The sequence below is a fragment of the Pan troglodytes genome, chromosome 4 (genome assembly GCF_028858775.2).
Source record: "Pan troglodytes isolate AG18354 chromosome 4, NHGRI_mPanTro3-v2.0_pri, whole genome shotgun sequence".
Taxonomy (NCBI): domain Eukaryota; kingdom Metazoa; phylum Chordata; class Mammalia; order Primates; family Hominidae; genus Pan; species Pan troglodytes.
The window spans coordinates 4,159,264-4,172,500 of NC_072402.2; the positions used below are offsets into that span (position 1 = coordinate 4,159,264).

Here is a 13,237-nt window from a genome sequence, read left to right on the forward strand (position 1 = left end):
GGCATTCATCTTTATTATGATGCTGTGTTGACATGGATTTCCTTTGTTTAATTCTATTAGAGAGTCACTCAATTTTTTCAATCTGTAGATTTATGCCTGTCACTAAACATAGAAAGTTTTCAGCTATTATATCTTGAAATGCTTTTTAACACCAAATTTCTTCTTCTCTGGGACTATGATGACATAAATATTAAAGCCTTCTTATAGGTTCCTGAGTCATAGTTAATGTTTTAATCTAGTCGGGCTTCTTAAGGTTGCTGTTATTACATTTTTCAGTTTAAAATTTCTGAGTTCTTTTTTTGTAATTTCCATTTATTTGCCCAGATGTTCTATTTTCTCATTTGTTTCAAAAAGTTCATGATTATTTCTTGGAGCTGCTTTAAAGTCTTTGTCAGGTAATGCCAACATTTCTATTGTCTTGATGTTGGCATCTTTTCCGTGTCTTTTCTACTGCAGTTGAGATTTTTCTGGCTCCTTTTATGTCAAGTAGATTTGGATTGTATCTTGGACACTTCGAATATTATGTTATAAGAGCCTGTATTATATTTAAATCCTATGAACAGCACTGATACTTTTGTTTTAGCAAAAATCTTGTTAGGCACACCCTGAAAACTCCAACATGCCCAAATTTAAAACTAGAAAATTGTACAAAATATATGAAAAAGAATCCTCTTCAGATATTGAACTACAGGTGTATTAGGACTATGATCCGTGGGGACAAAAGGGGAACAAATGAGATGAGACATATTATTTTCTCAATTTTATAGATGGAGAAACATTTTGAACCACAATATAGAAAAGGTGGTTCCAAGCTACACAGAATAAAAACACAGTTATTTCTTGGGATACTCTTGAGCATTGCCGAATACTATGACATGAATATCATAGTGGGATGAAAGTCCACAAGTATGGCAGAGATTGATGAATGAACTGTGAGGTCCAGGCTTTGGAGTCACACAACTTCCTATGAGCAGACTGGACAGTCCTCGCTGATATATCAGGGTATGTAGTTGTATCCAGAGAAGACACTCCAAGAAGATCAATGGACCATATAGAAAACCACATTGAAAACCGCAAGACAACTCATAGCAAAATGTACGAAAGCCTAAGATAAAGAGAAAATCTTAAAATTGGGCAGAGGAAAAACACACAATAGGTATAGAAAAAAAAGTAGCAATTATAGCAGACTTTTTATGAGAAACTCTTCAGGCCAGGAAACAATGAAACAGCATATTTAAAGTGCTAAAATAGTCCATGTAGAATTCTAAAGCTAGCAAAAGTCACTTCAAAACTAAAAGGGAAAAAAAGTATTTTAAAAGGAACATGCAAAAAGATAAGTCATATGCTGGGCCATAAAATGCATCCCCCAAAATTTGTTAAAAATCTTAAAATTGGCCGGGTGTGGTGGCTAATGCCTGTAATCCCAACACTATGGGAGGACGAGGCAGGCGGATACCTGAGGTTAAGAGTTTGAGACCAGCCTGGCCAACCTGACAAAATCCCGTCTCTACTAAAAATCCAAAAATTAGCTGGGCGCAGTAGCAGGTGCCTGTAATCCCAGCTACTAAGGAGGCTGAGGCAGGAGAATTGCTTGAACCTGGGAGGTGGAGGTTGCAGTTGCCCCATTGCACTCTAGCCTGGAAGACAAGAGTGAAACTCTGTCAAAAAAGAAAAAAAAAAACTTAAAATCATGTAAAGTAGCGTTTTTTATTATGACGTGACATTTCTCCAAAACTGATTTATAGATTCAATGGGATCCCAGGAAAACTCCCAGAAGAAATTTCTGTGGAAACTGATAAGGTGATTTTAAAATGAATGTGATGCTATACTAAATGGGCAAAAGCTGGAAGCATTCCTCTTGAAAACTGGCACAAGACAAGGATGCACTCTCTCACCACTCCTACTCAACATAGTATTGGAAGTTCTGGCCAGGGCAATCAAGCAAGAGAAAGAAACAAAAGGTATTCAGATAAAAAGAGAGGAAGTACAAGGTCAAGAGATCGAAACCATCCTGGCCAACATGGTGAAACCCCGTCTCTACTAAAAATACAAAAAAAAAAAAAAAAAATCAGCCAGGCGTGGTGGCACACGCCTGTAATTCCAGTTACTCGGGAGGCTGAGGCAGGAGAATCGCTTGAATCCGGGAAGCAGAGGTTGCAGTGAGCCGAGATCGCATGACTGCACTCCAGCCTGGGTGACAGAGAGATACGCCTTCAAAAAAAAAAAAAAAAAAATAGAAGAAGTCAAACTGTCACTCTTTGCAGATGACATGATCATCCTGTATCTAGAAAACCCCACTGTCTCAGCCCAAAAGCTTCTTAAGCTGATAAGCAACTTCAGCAATGTCTCAGGATACAAAATCCATGTGCAAAAATCACTAGCATTCCTATACAACAATAGACGAGCAGAGAGCCAAATCATGAATGAACTCCCATTCACAACTGCTACAAAGAGAATAAAATACCTAGAATACAGCTAACAAGGGAAGTGAAGGGTCTCTTCAAGGAGAACCAAACCATTGCTCAAGGAAAGCAGAGGACAAAAACAAATGGAAAAACGTTCCATGCTCATGGATAGGAAAAATCAATATTATGAAAATGGCCATACTGCCCAAAGTAATTTATAGATTCATTGCTATTCCCATTAAACTATCATTGACATTCTTCAAAGAATGAGAAAAATCTACTTTAAAATTCATATGGAAGTAAAAAAGAGCCCATATAGCCAAGATAACGCTAAGCCAAAAGAACAAAGCTGGAGCTATCACGCTACCTGACTTCACACCATACTACAAGGTTACTGTAACCAAAACAGCATGGTACTGGTACAAAAACAGATACATAAACCAATGGAACAGAATAGAGATATCAAAAATAAGACCATACGTCTATAACCATCTGATCTTCGACAAACCTGACAAAAACATGGAATGGGAAAAGGACTATCTATTATTAAATGGTGCTGGGAAGACTGGCTAGCCATAAGCAGAAAACTGAAACTGGACCCCTTCCTTACACCTTGTACAGAAAATTAACTCAAGGTGAATTAAAGACCTAAATGTAAAACCCAAAACTATAAAAAGCCTAGAAGAAAATCTAGGCAGTACCATTCAGGACGTAGGCATGGGCAAAGATTTAATGATGAAGACATTAAAAGCAATTGCAACAAAAGCAAAAATTGACAAATGGGATTGAATTAAACTAAAGAGCTTCTACACAGCAAAAGAAACTATTATCAGAGTGAACACACAACCTACGAAAAGGGAGAAAACTTTTGCAATATATCCATCTGACAAAGGTCTAATATTCAGGATCTACGAGGAACTTAAACAAATTTACAAGAAAAAAAACAAACAACCCCATTAAAAAGTGGGCAAATGACATGAACAGACACTTCTTAAAAGAAGACATTTATATGGCCAACAAACATGAAAAAAAGTTCAACATCACTGATCATTAGAGAAATGCAAATCAAAACTACAATGAGATACCATCTCATGCCAATCAGAATGGCAATTATTAAAAAGACAAGAAACAACAGATGCTGGTGATGTTGCAGAGAACTAGGAATACTTTTACAATGTTGGTGGGAATGTAAATTACTTTAGCCATTGTGGAAGACAGTGTAGCAATTCCTCAAAGACCTAGGAACAAAAATACCATTTGACCCAGCAATCCCATTACTAGGTATATATGCAAAGAAATATAAATCATTCTCTTATAAAGATACATGCATGCATATGTTCACTGCAGCACTATTCACAATAGCAAAGACATGAAATAAACCCAAATGCCCATCAATGATCGACTGGATAAAGAAAATGTGGTACATGGAATAATATACAGCCATAAAAATGAAGGCGATCATATCTTGCAGGGACATGGATGGAGCTGGAAGGCATTTATCCTCAGCAAACTCACGCAGAAACAGAAAACTAAACACCACATGTTATAAGTGGGAGCTGAACAATGAGAACACATTAACGCAGGGAAGGGAACAACACACACTGGAACCTGTCAGGGGTGAGGAGGCAGGGGGAAGAAGAGCATCAGAATAAATAGCTAATGCATGTGGGGCTTAATACCTAGGTGATGGGTTGATAGGTGCAGCAAACCACCATGGGACACATTTACCTATGTAACAAACCTGTACATCCTGAACATGTATCCCAGAACTCAAAATAAAATAATAGGCATAAAAAATAAAAAATAAAAATAAAATGAATGTGGAAATTCAAGGACCTAGCATAGCCAAAATAATTTTTATAAAAGCAGAACAATGTGGAAGTATTTATCTTATTTGACTCCAAGACTTATTATAAAGTTATAAGAGTCAAGATAGTATCTTATTGGCATAAGAATAGACTTATAAATTAATGAAACAGAACAGAGTTTTATAATAGACTCCTTATATATAGTCAAATAATTTTTTAAAGGTACGATGGTGATTCAATGGAGAAAGAATATTCTTTAAATAAGTTTTGTTGTAAAAATAAATATCCATATCACACATAAAAAAGACTATGACCCTTTATTGACACCATATACAAAATTATTTCAGAATGCTTCATAATCCCAAGTGTAAAAGCCAAAATATAAATTTTCTAGACAAAAATATACAAGAAGAAAAATTTATTTTATTTTATCACAGTCAAAATTTTTTAGGACACCAAAAGCACAAAACCTAAAAGAAAACTAAATAATAAAATGAGGTCTTCTTCCCTAAAACTTATAGATTCAGGCTAGTCATAAGTAAAACATCAGACAAATACCAGGTGAAGGACATCTACAAAATACCTGACCAGTAATTCTCAAATCTATAAAAGTCATCAAAACCAGAAAAGTTTGGGAAACTGTCACATCTAAGAGATGCCAAAGGAGATGAACATAAAACACAAAGTGGTTCCCTGGTTGGGACTCTGGAACAGAAAAAGGACATTCGCATTCAGGGAAAACTACATAAAGTAGCAACTTTAATTAATAATAACGTATCAATATTCATTCATTAGTTTTGACTAATGTACCATGCTAATGTAATATGCTAATAATAGGAGAAAAGATAGGTGGGGGATATGTGAGAACTCTCTATACTCCCTTTGCAACTTTTATGTAAATCTAAACTGTTTTTAAAATCTAAACTGTTTTTGCTTAAATTTATAAAGTAAAAAATTATAAAATTCATGAACATTAAAATTTCTGCTCTTTGAAATACATCAATAAGAAAATTAAAAGTCAAATCCACAAATGGGAAAATTTTTCACACTATGTATATTTGACATATTACTTATATTCAGAATAAGTACAAACATTTACAACTCAATAATGAGACATAAAACCCAATTTTAATAAAAGAAGGGGGCTAAAGATTAAACAGAAAATTTACCAAAAACTACATATGCATAGCCAATACATACTTGAAAAGATGCTCAACATTAGTCATTAGGGAAATGCAGATTAAAATCATAGTCAGATACCACCATACACCCATTACAGCAGCTAAAATTAGACAAGATTGACACTATTTTTTGTGAGTGTGGAGCAACTACTTAGCTAGTAGAAGTGTGAAATGGTACAGCCACTTAGGAAAACAGTTTGGTAATTTCTTATAAAGGTAAACACTCTCTTACCACATGTTCATGCAATTCTGCTCCTAGGTATTTACCCAAAGTCTTATGCACGAATGCTCCTGGTAACTTTGATTATAATTGCTGGAAGTTGGAGCCAAACCAAATATCCATCAACAGATGAATAGACCTTCTTGCACATCCACATAATGTAATACCACTCAGCATGTGAAAAGAGTGAATTACTGACACACAACAATATGGATGAATAGTAAATGCACTATTTTGCACAAAGGAAGTCAGACACAAAAGTGTAATCCCATTTACACAAAGCACAAGGAAGGAAAAACTGATCTGTAGTGACAGAAGGTCAATCAGTGGCTGCTTTGGGCTGGGGCTGAAGGATGGGGATTGACTGGAAAGGGGCCCCAGGAAACCCTCTGCGATGATGAGAATTTTCTGTATCATGAAGTGGAGTAGTTTCAGCAGTGTACACATTTTTCAGACTCATCAAAATGTACACTTAATATGTGTGTATTGTATTGTTTGCAAAATTATACTTTCACAAAATTTATTTTTAAAAAGCAGGACCCAAGAGCAATTCTAGAAGGTAAGTAGAGGATACATTCCACCAGAACCCAGAGTAAACCCTAGACAGAGGCTGGGAGAGGGAACCAGCCATGTGGCAGTCAGCAGAGAGTGGGGAAAGGATCCTCGGTACTGGGCCAGCGCCTGGTGAGTGACTGATAAGGTGATTCCTTTGGGCTGCAGCTCCTAGAAGCAGTGTTGTAAGCTTGGGAAACCATGCAGCAATGCACAGGGGAGCTTTGGGCATACACAGATAGGAAGAAGAGTGATGAGCAGATAGGCACACAGTGACTTCTCCTACACATTGTGGATCAGTGGTGATGCCTTTAAACAAGGTTGCCCATTCTTCTTGAGACAGGAAAACTTAAGCTACTCAGAGATTACTGAAAACATTAAAACACTGATATGTTTGGTTTTGGGGTACTCTGACTTCATGTTAAGCGTAATATAGTATGGGTTGATTCAGAAAAATCAAGATGAAATCTCAGAACCAACTGTCAAATAAAATAACTCTTGCTTGAGAGGCAGCCCTCAGTAAAACACACAAGGACCCTGTCAGTAAATACGGAAGTATCTGCTGTATATGCCCCCATCTCCAAATAAAAACTTCAAACGATGGCAAAGTTAACATCAGTTGCACACACACAAACACACCACATGCACACAAATGTAAGGTTTACAAGACAGGGCAGAGTGAGAAAGACCACAATCCCAGGTTGCGTGACACAAGGGTTCTAACTCAAGCCACCCCTTAGGGACAGAGGCCGGGAAAGCCGTGGTGAAAGTCTCCAGAGTGGATGGGAAGAATGACTCTGTGCTCCACTCAGTTGCCAGTTTGTATTGCCATGGAACCACCCAACAGCCATTTCAACCTGGAAACCATTCTGTGTGTTCAATCAATGAACATGGGTACTGGACACGGATTTTGAACAACACGATCTAAAGCCCAGAGAAGCGTAAGAGCTTTGAATGGCAGTGTTCTAACATGAGTCTGACTGATGCGAGGTCTGTGGACCAGAGTGTTCTGAGCTCTCCCAGGTGAGCTAGGCCTTGATCTGGACATAGTGGGGCTGGAGGGATGGCTTCGGCCCCGCGTTCTTCTTGGACTGCTCTGCTGTCTGCCTTCTGATACATGGCAGTCTCCTGTCTCTGGGAACACATGGGTGTGGTGCAGCCAAATGTGTGGGACCTCAGCCTTCCCCACTTCTTCATCAACTAAGCACTAAACAAGCGTGCGGATCTGCTCACGAACGTGCTCACAAACTCACACACACACCAAGTGGAACTCCACGCTGCATTTTTTTCTTTCCTTCATGGCCAAACTTCTGGGGGGGGAAAAAATATATATATATACATATATATACCTTTTTCCTGAATTTTTTATGGGTATCTCCTCTCTTGAAAATGCACCTGCTCTCCTCTGCAGGCCCAGCAAGAGCCCCTCTCTCACCCCTCAACCCCCACCCAAGCTGTGACCCGACAGACATTGCCAATGCCTTCTGGTGGCCACCCCCTCATTGTTGCTATGGCACTGTTGTGCCCTGCTTTCTCACAAGACCTTTGCCAGAAACTCCTCCCTGATCCTGCCTTAAATGCAGAGTCCCCTGCCAGCCCCCACCCTTCTTCTTCTCTTACCCCAGGCACTTCACCCTACCCTGGCTTCAGCCTACTTTCCTCACCTGCCCGCGCTCAGCCGGCTGCCTCTTCCCAGTGGGCCGGGACTGAAGGGTAGGGATTGAGCAGGTGCTCACACGCACCTTCCTACTTGCTCACCTTACTTCCACTTGGATGCGCTATCATCACTCAGGCCAGACGCATCACCACAAAGCCCACCCAGCTGCCCTCTCAGAATGCCCTTCTGCCTGGCCCCATTGTCCCTGTTGTGAATAATGCCACTCAGAAATGCGTCGGAAAGAAGAGCAAGTCCTGGAGCCTCCCTTCCACAGCCGCTGGGAAATGATTCTGATAGGTGACGTTTTTTCAGTTCCCACTGTGGTCCAATCCCCACAGAGAAGCTGGGGACATGGGGCTGGCATGGCCAGGGGAGGGTCTCAGGGTAGCCTGCCCATTTTACTGATATGTTTCTGTAACAGAATCCTTGTAGTGGGAAGTCAGCCATTCCCAGCACAGGCTGGGCACTGCACTGGCATAGCAGGGTCACCTGTGGGGTGGTGGCGTGGACTGAAATCTCTCTACAAACATCCAGTGTGAGCTGCGCTCCAAACATTTCATGTGATGATGGCCTGTGTTCGTTCTGTCTCTCTTTCCCTCTTTTGAGGTGTGTGTGTGTGTGTGTGTGTGTGTGTATGTATTTGTGTTGGGGTGGGCAGGTGTGAGTGTATGACAAATATACACATAAAAATATATATGAAAAGTTTATATATGTGTGTACCTATATGTCCACATATTTTCATTCAATACTCATCTATTCAATCAACTATTTGAGTGTCAACTAAACGTGTATATAAATATAGGACCATATTGATATTGTAATTCCTCTCTTGGATTCAACATTCTATGATGTCCAACTGAAAGTGATAGTGCTCTTTATGACAAGAATAATCTTTAGTTAAATGGTTTAGACACGAGCAGACTTGATAATTGTACTAATAACATACTTGTATCAGTGGTATTCTTGAGAACTAGCTCTAATTCATTAACAGTTTGAAAACACCAGGTGGAACTTCTTCAGTGAAAACTGCAAAAATGCACTGCACATGTGGAGGGGCTAAGGCAAGATCTGTATTCTCATTCCGTAGTTACAGCCTTCAGTTTTGCTTTCTTAGCACTGAAGATTGCCAGCCAGCCTGAGCAGGAGCCTCACCCATGGCCCCAGTCCTGCGGGCAGCTGGAGTGGGGCAGAGTGCTATTTGGCAATCCACACACACACAGGGAGGGCAGATATATCTGGTGTCCCCTACACAGTGCTTAAATTTTAAAAAATCACACAAAAATGATGGTCACTGTCTTTTCTTGAAAACATGTGAGTCCAGCTACACCAAGCTTCCCACGGGATTGCCATCGGCTGAAGCAGGCTGAGCTGGGCGGGCTCTCCGGGCCACTGTGGGCTCACCATGCTGTACTGGACTCCACTGGCCTTTGCAAATGTTTAAATTCATGATCCCAGCTCTACTGAACCAGGAGTTGGCAAGTGTCTTCTGCAGAGGACCATGCAGTAAACATTTCAGGCATCCCAGCCCCTTCTGTCTCTGTGGCAGCTACTCAGCTCTGCATTTCTGCTGCAACACAGCCTCAGATAATACCTAAGCCAATGTGCATTGTTGAGTTTAATAAAACTTTATTCATGGACACTGAAAACTGAATTCTCTAGAATTTTTACATGGCAAAAAATATATTTTTTTGTTTTTGTTTTTGTTGTTGTTCAACCATTAAAAAATTTATACAAGTGATTATTAGCTCCAGGACCTTAAAAAAGCAAGTAGTAGGCCAAGTGTAACTTGTGGGCTACTGTTTGCTGACCACTAGACTAGTACACAGGCTTTGAGAATTAGACAAATTTTATTCAAATCAACTGTTCGCATAAAGCAATCCGTGTGCATGAGACTTCACCCACGATACCAGTGCTGGGTGGGCCCCATCCCTTGCTATCACAAATGCTACTCTAAAACTGGAATGAACACAGACAAGACCAAAGGAGAAAACTACAGGAGAAGGCATGGGGTCACTGTTGATTTTGACTGACTGGCTCTCCTGTAGGTAAATTTCCAGATGCGGGTAAGACACAGAGAGTGTGACAAGGCTGGGGTAAGAAGGCGCTGGTCACAGGGATTGCAAACTCAGGCAGAAGGACAAGAGAATGACGGGCTCCTCCTAACGAAGGGACAAGGAAGCAGCCTCCTGAATTCAACCTGGAATCTTCCTACAGCAATTATGAAAAGGGAACATACAAGATTGACCGGAAAATGGTGACAACCTCATTCATTCTCATCTCTCCCAGCAGGCAAGCAATTAAAAGGTGATCTTTAACTCATGGTTCTCAAGGAGTGTCCTTTAATTATGTTTCCCTGCTCCGGCAAGTTTAATTGTGTACATTTCTGGCTTCTGTTAGCCTTAAACATGATGTGAGACAAGCCGGCAGAGCTTACACTCTGCTCTCTATACGACCTTGTTTTAGGCACCCTGGCCCTAGCATTTCCAGGGAGAGCATTGAGCCTTGCAAACTCAAGGCTTTTAGCATTGCTCTGAAAAGTAAACAAGTGGAGGATAGATTCCAAAATAGTGACCCCGGCTTTCAAGAACAGGTTTGCTGATGTCTGTTGGGCTGCATCGCAGAGACGGTTTCCATGGTTGTCATGTCCCCACTGAATATCAGAACGGGCTACTCACCTTTCCTCGATGTACCCAAACCTCAGCATTAATCAGACTTTGTAAATCTCTGATTTTGTAAATCAGATTTTGTTTGTCAATATTCTAATTAAGAGTTTGAGAGACTAGACATGAGGCAGATAGTATAGATGTGAAAGCAAAACAATTTTACTCTATTCCAAAGGAAAATACAAACAATGCCAGATAGATACCTGAAGCTACATGTTTTCACCTGCAAGACACACAGGGAAGGGAAGAAGGTAGAACAGCACTGGGGTCAAGAAACAGCTGCTGATGCATTCTCAGCAAACCTTTAATGTTCACTCCCAAAATCACTTATCCCCATACATTGAAACTATAAAGAGATTATTTTATAATCAAATGTAAAAATAAGGGTTAACTGAAAAGTATGACATTTACAAATTATTTTACAGAAAGCTGTAAGGAAGTTCAATACCAACGAGGAAAACCTCAGTTGTGGATATTTTACGTATGTGTGTATGGATGTGTAAAAGCATTTATATCACCCCGAAGGAGAAAAGGTGTTGAGAGGAGTGTGCTTAGGTCCAAGTAAATTTAAATCAATCCTGATTCTTGTGTTGTCCTGATCACTGGGTGTCATTGATTTAAAAGGTCATACAGCAATTGCAGTGGGTGACGGAGATGTGGTGAAGGGAGGGTTCTGCCCGGTGTTACTTTAACCATGTGACTTGGAAGTGGGAATGGGGTGTATCCAATATCATCTTTCCAGGAAGAAGTCCCCGGATCAGGTTTCCATCGGTCAGATTGCAATTCAAAGACCATGTGTGCCCCAATTTTCTGGAATATGCCTGGCGAAGGCCTAAGCAGGGATGCAATAAAACCAACTCTTGGAGACCCTTCACATCCAATGTTATTCTTCTAATCCCACATATTCAACTAGAGGTTTGCTTGACTCTTTCCAAAACTGGATCCAATTTTCTTTGGCAATTTGTTGCCTCGTCTGTTATCCTTTTATTCAACAAGTTCTTCCTGAATTGCTCAAAAACATGCTTTTGAAATGTTGATATGGATTCTAAAATAGAAGATGTTTGCACTTTTAGGATCAAAAAAATACTGCTGTGTTTTATTTCACAACAGCATACTGTTCACAGAGTGATCCTCTTGAAGCTGCCCAGAATTGGTTAAACTTCTGAGAATAAAGAGGAAAAAACATCCCTTATGTCCCACATGTTTTATTCTCTGTAACATAAAACTCTTCGCTGAAATATGCAATGTGATTAGTAAGTAGTTAAAACTATAAAAATTCCATCATTATTTTTCTATGGGGAATACCTGATTTTACTCAAAGTATGTATCACACAGAAAATGTGACCAATAAGTACTCATATTTGAACTTGTTCAAATATTGTATAGTAAGCTGTTTATATGGCATGTTAATTTAAAACACACAGTTCTCATTGACGGTTATAGCCTATTTGTCAATATTATATAAATTAAGTGTTCCTAAAAACATATTTTGACACCAAAGGCAGTGTGCCTGCTGAAGGAGTTATGACAATTATCCCTGGAGCAGGTCCTGTCTTAAACACAGAAACACTGCAATTGGCGCTGTCACAGCACCCAAAACACCTAATTATAATAAAGTGATTTCCAAGTTCTAAGTTGAAAATACATGCTGTCCTCAGCTGTCAAATGGTTTTGAAACTCAGCTTTAGCAACAGAAAAGGCTTGATGTTTACTCGGAACTAGTCAGATCTCCCTTCAAACAGTGTCAAAACAAACCTTCTTCCTAAGAGGCTTCTCCTACTACATGGCTTATAGTTGTGCCAGAGTAGGGTGGTCCATGGTACTTTTAACACTTAATGTCAGATCACAGAGGAAACAATTGTGCAAAAAAAAAAAAAAAAAAAACATGTTTTCTAAGTTTAAGCTTCATTTATACGAAGCTAACTAAACACATTTTGGGCCTCAACTTGGCTTTCTTCCTGGGGCTGACATCTTGCAGCCATTCCCACTTTTCCCCACAGTGAAGCTCTGAGGCCCCCAGTCTGCCCCACATCGTGTCTTTGCTGTCCTCTCATAAGCAGCACCCCTGGTGCTGACTGGTTGATGGAATGGGACTCCAAGCTTCACCTACTATTTGGTCCCCCTATGCTGTGTCCCTCCATGTGCATGCTAACATATATTTTTTTTGGACAGACATTGAAAGACCTAATTATTAACAACTACATTATCAATAGAACTTAGAATAATCAATATTTATCTAGCATCTACGATATGCTGGTAAAACATTACTATGCTTTTGAGTTCACTTACTTAATCCTCACAACACTATACAGAATAAGCACTCATACCATTTTGAGGATAAAGAAATTGAGGGACGGGAAGATTAAGTAGCTTGCCCCAATTTAGAAACTTATCTCCCTGTCAGAGCTGGGAGTCAAACCACCTGTCTCACAAGGAACTGACCTGCAGAAGGTAAAGCAGAAGTGTGTGCTTGGCTCAGATCTTCAGCAGTGTAGGTGTGGGGACGTGTCCACTGTCCTCCTCCATCTCACCACTGGAGGCAGTGTTATATCCAAGCCAGCCTTAGGTCCAAGAATATTCTTAACAAACCGAGTGCAGTCCAAGGCACTCACCAACCACTACTAGTATGAGAATTAGTAGTGGCCATAGTCACCTGTGTGTCTACATGCATTATCTAAATGTCCACTAGAATCAAAAAATAATAAGGGCTATAGAATGAAAGACCACCATCCCACCTTTGAAAGTAGCCAA

At 39.9% G+C, this 13,237-nt stretch overlaps 2 long non-coding RNA genes across 4 annotated transcripts in view; both read right to left on the reverse strand.

The window, feature by feature from the left end:
- LOC104006326 (uncharacterized) overlaps positions 1–13,237 on the reverse strand; it is a 351,098-nt gene that overhangs the window by 311,507 nt on the left and 26,354 nt on the right. The window lies entirely within an intron of this gene.
- Positions 620–7,593, reverse strand: LOC104006325 (uncharacterized). Its single transcript, XR_679999.1, has 3 exons — positions 7,516–7,593; positions 1,598–1,658; positions 620–1,105 (listed from the first exon to the last, which is right to left on the reverse strand). It is a non-coding gene; the product is annotated as an uncharacterized LOC104006325 (long non-coding RNA).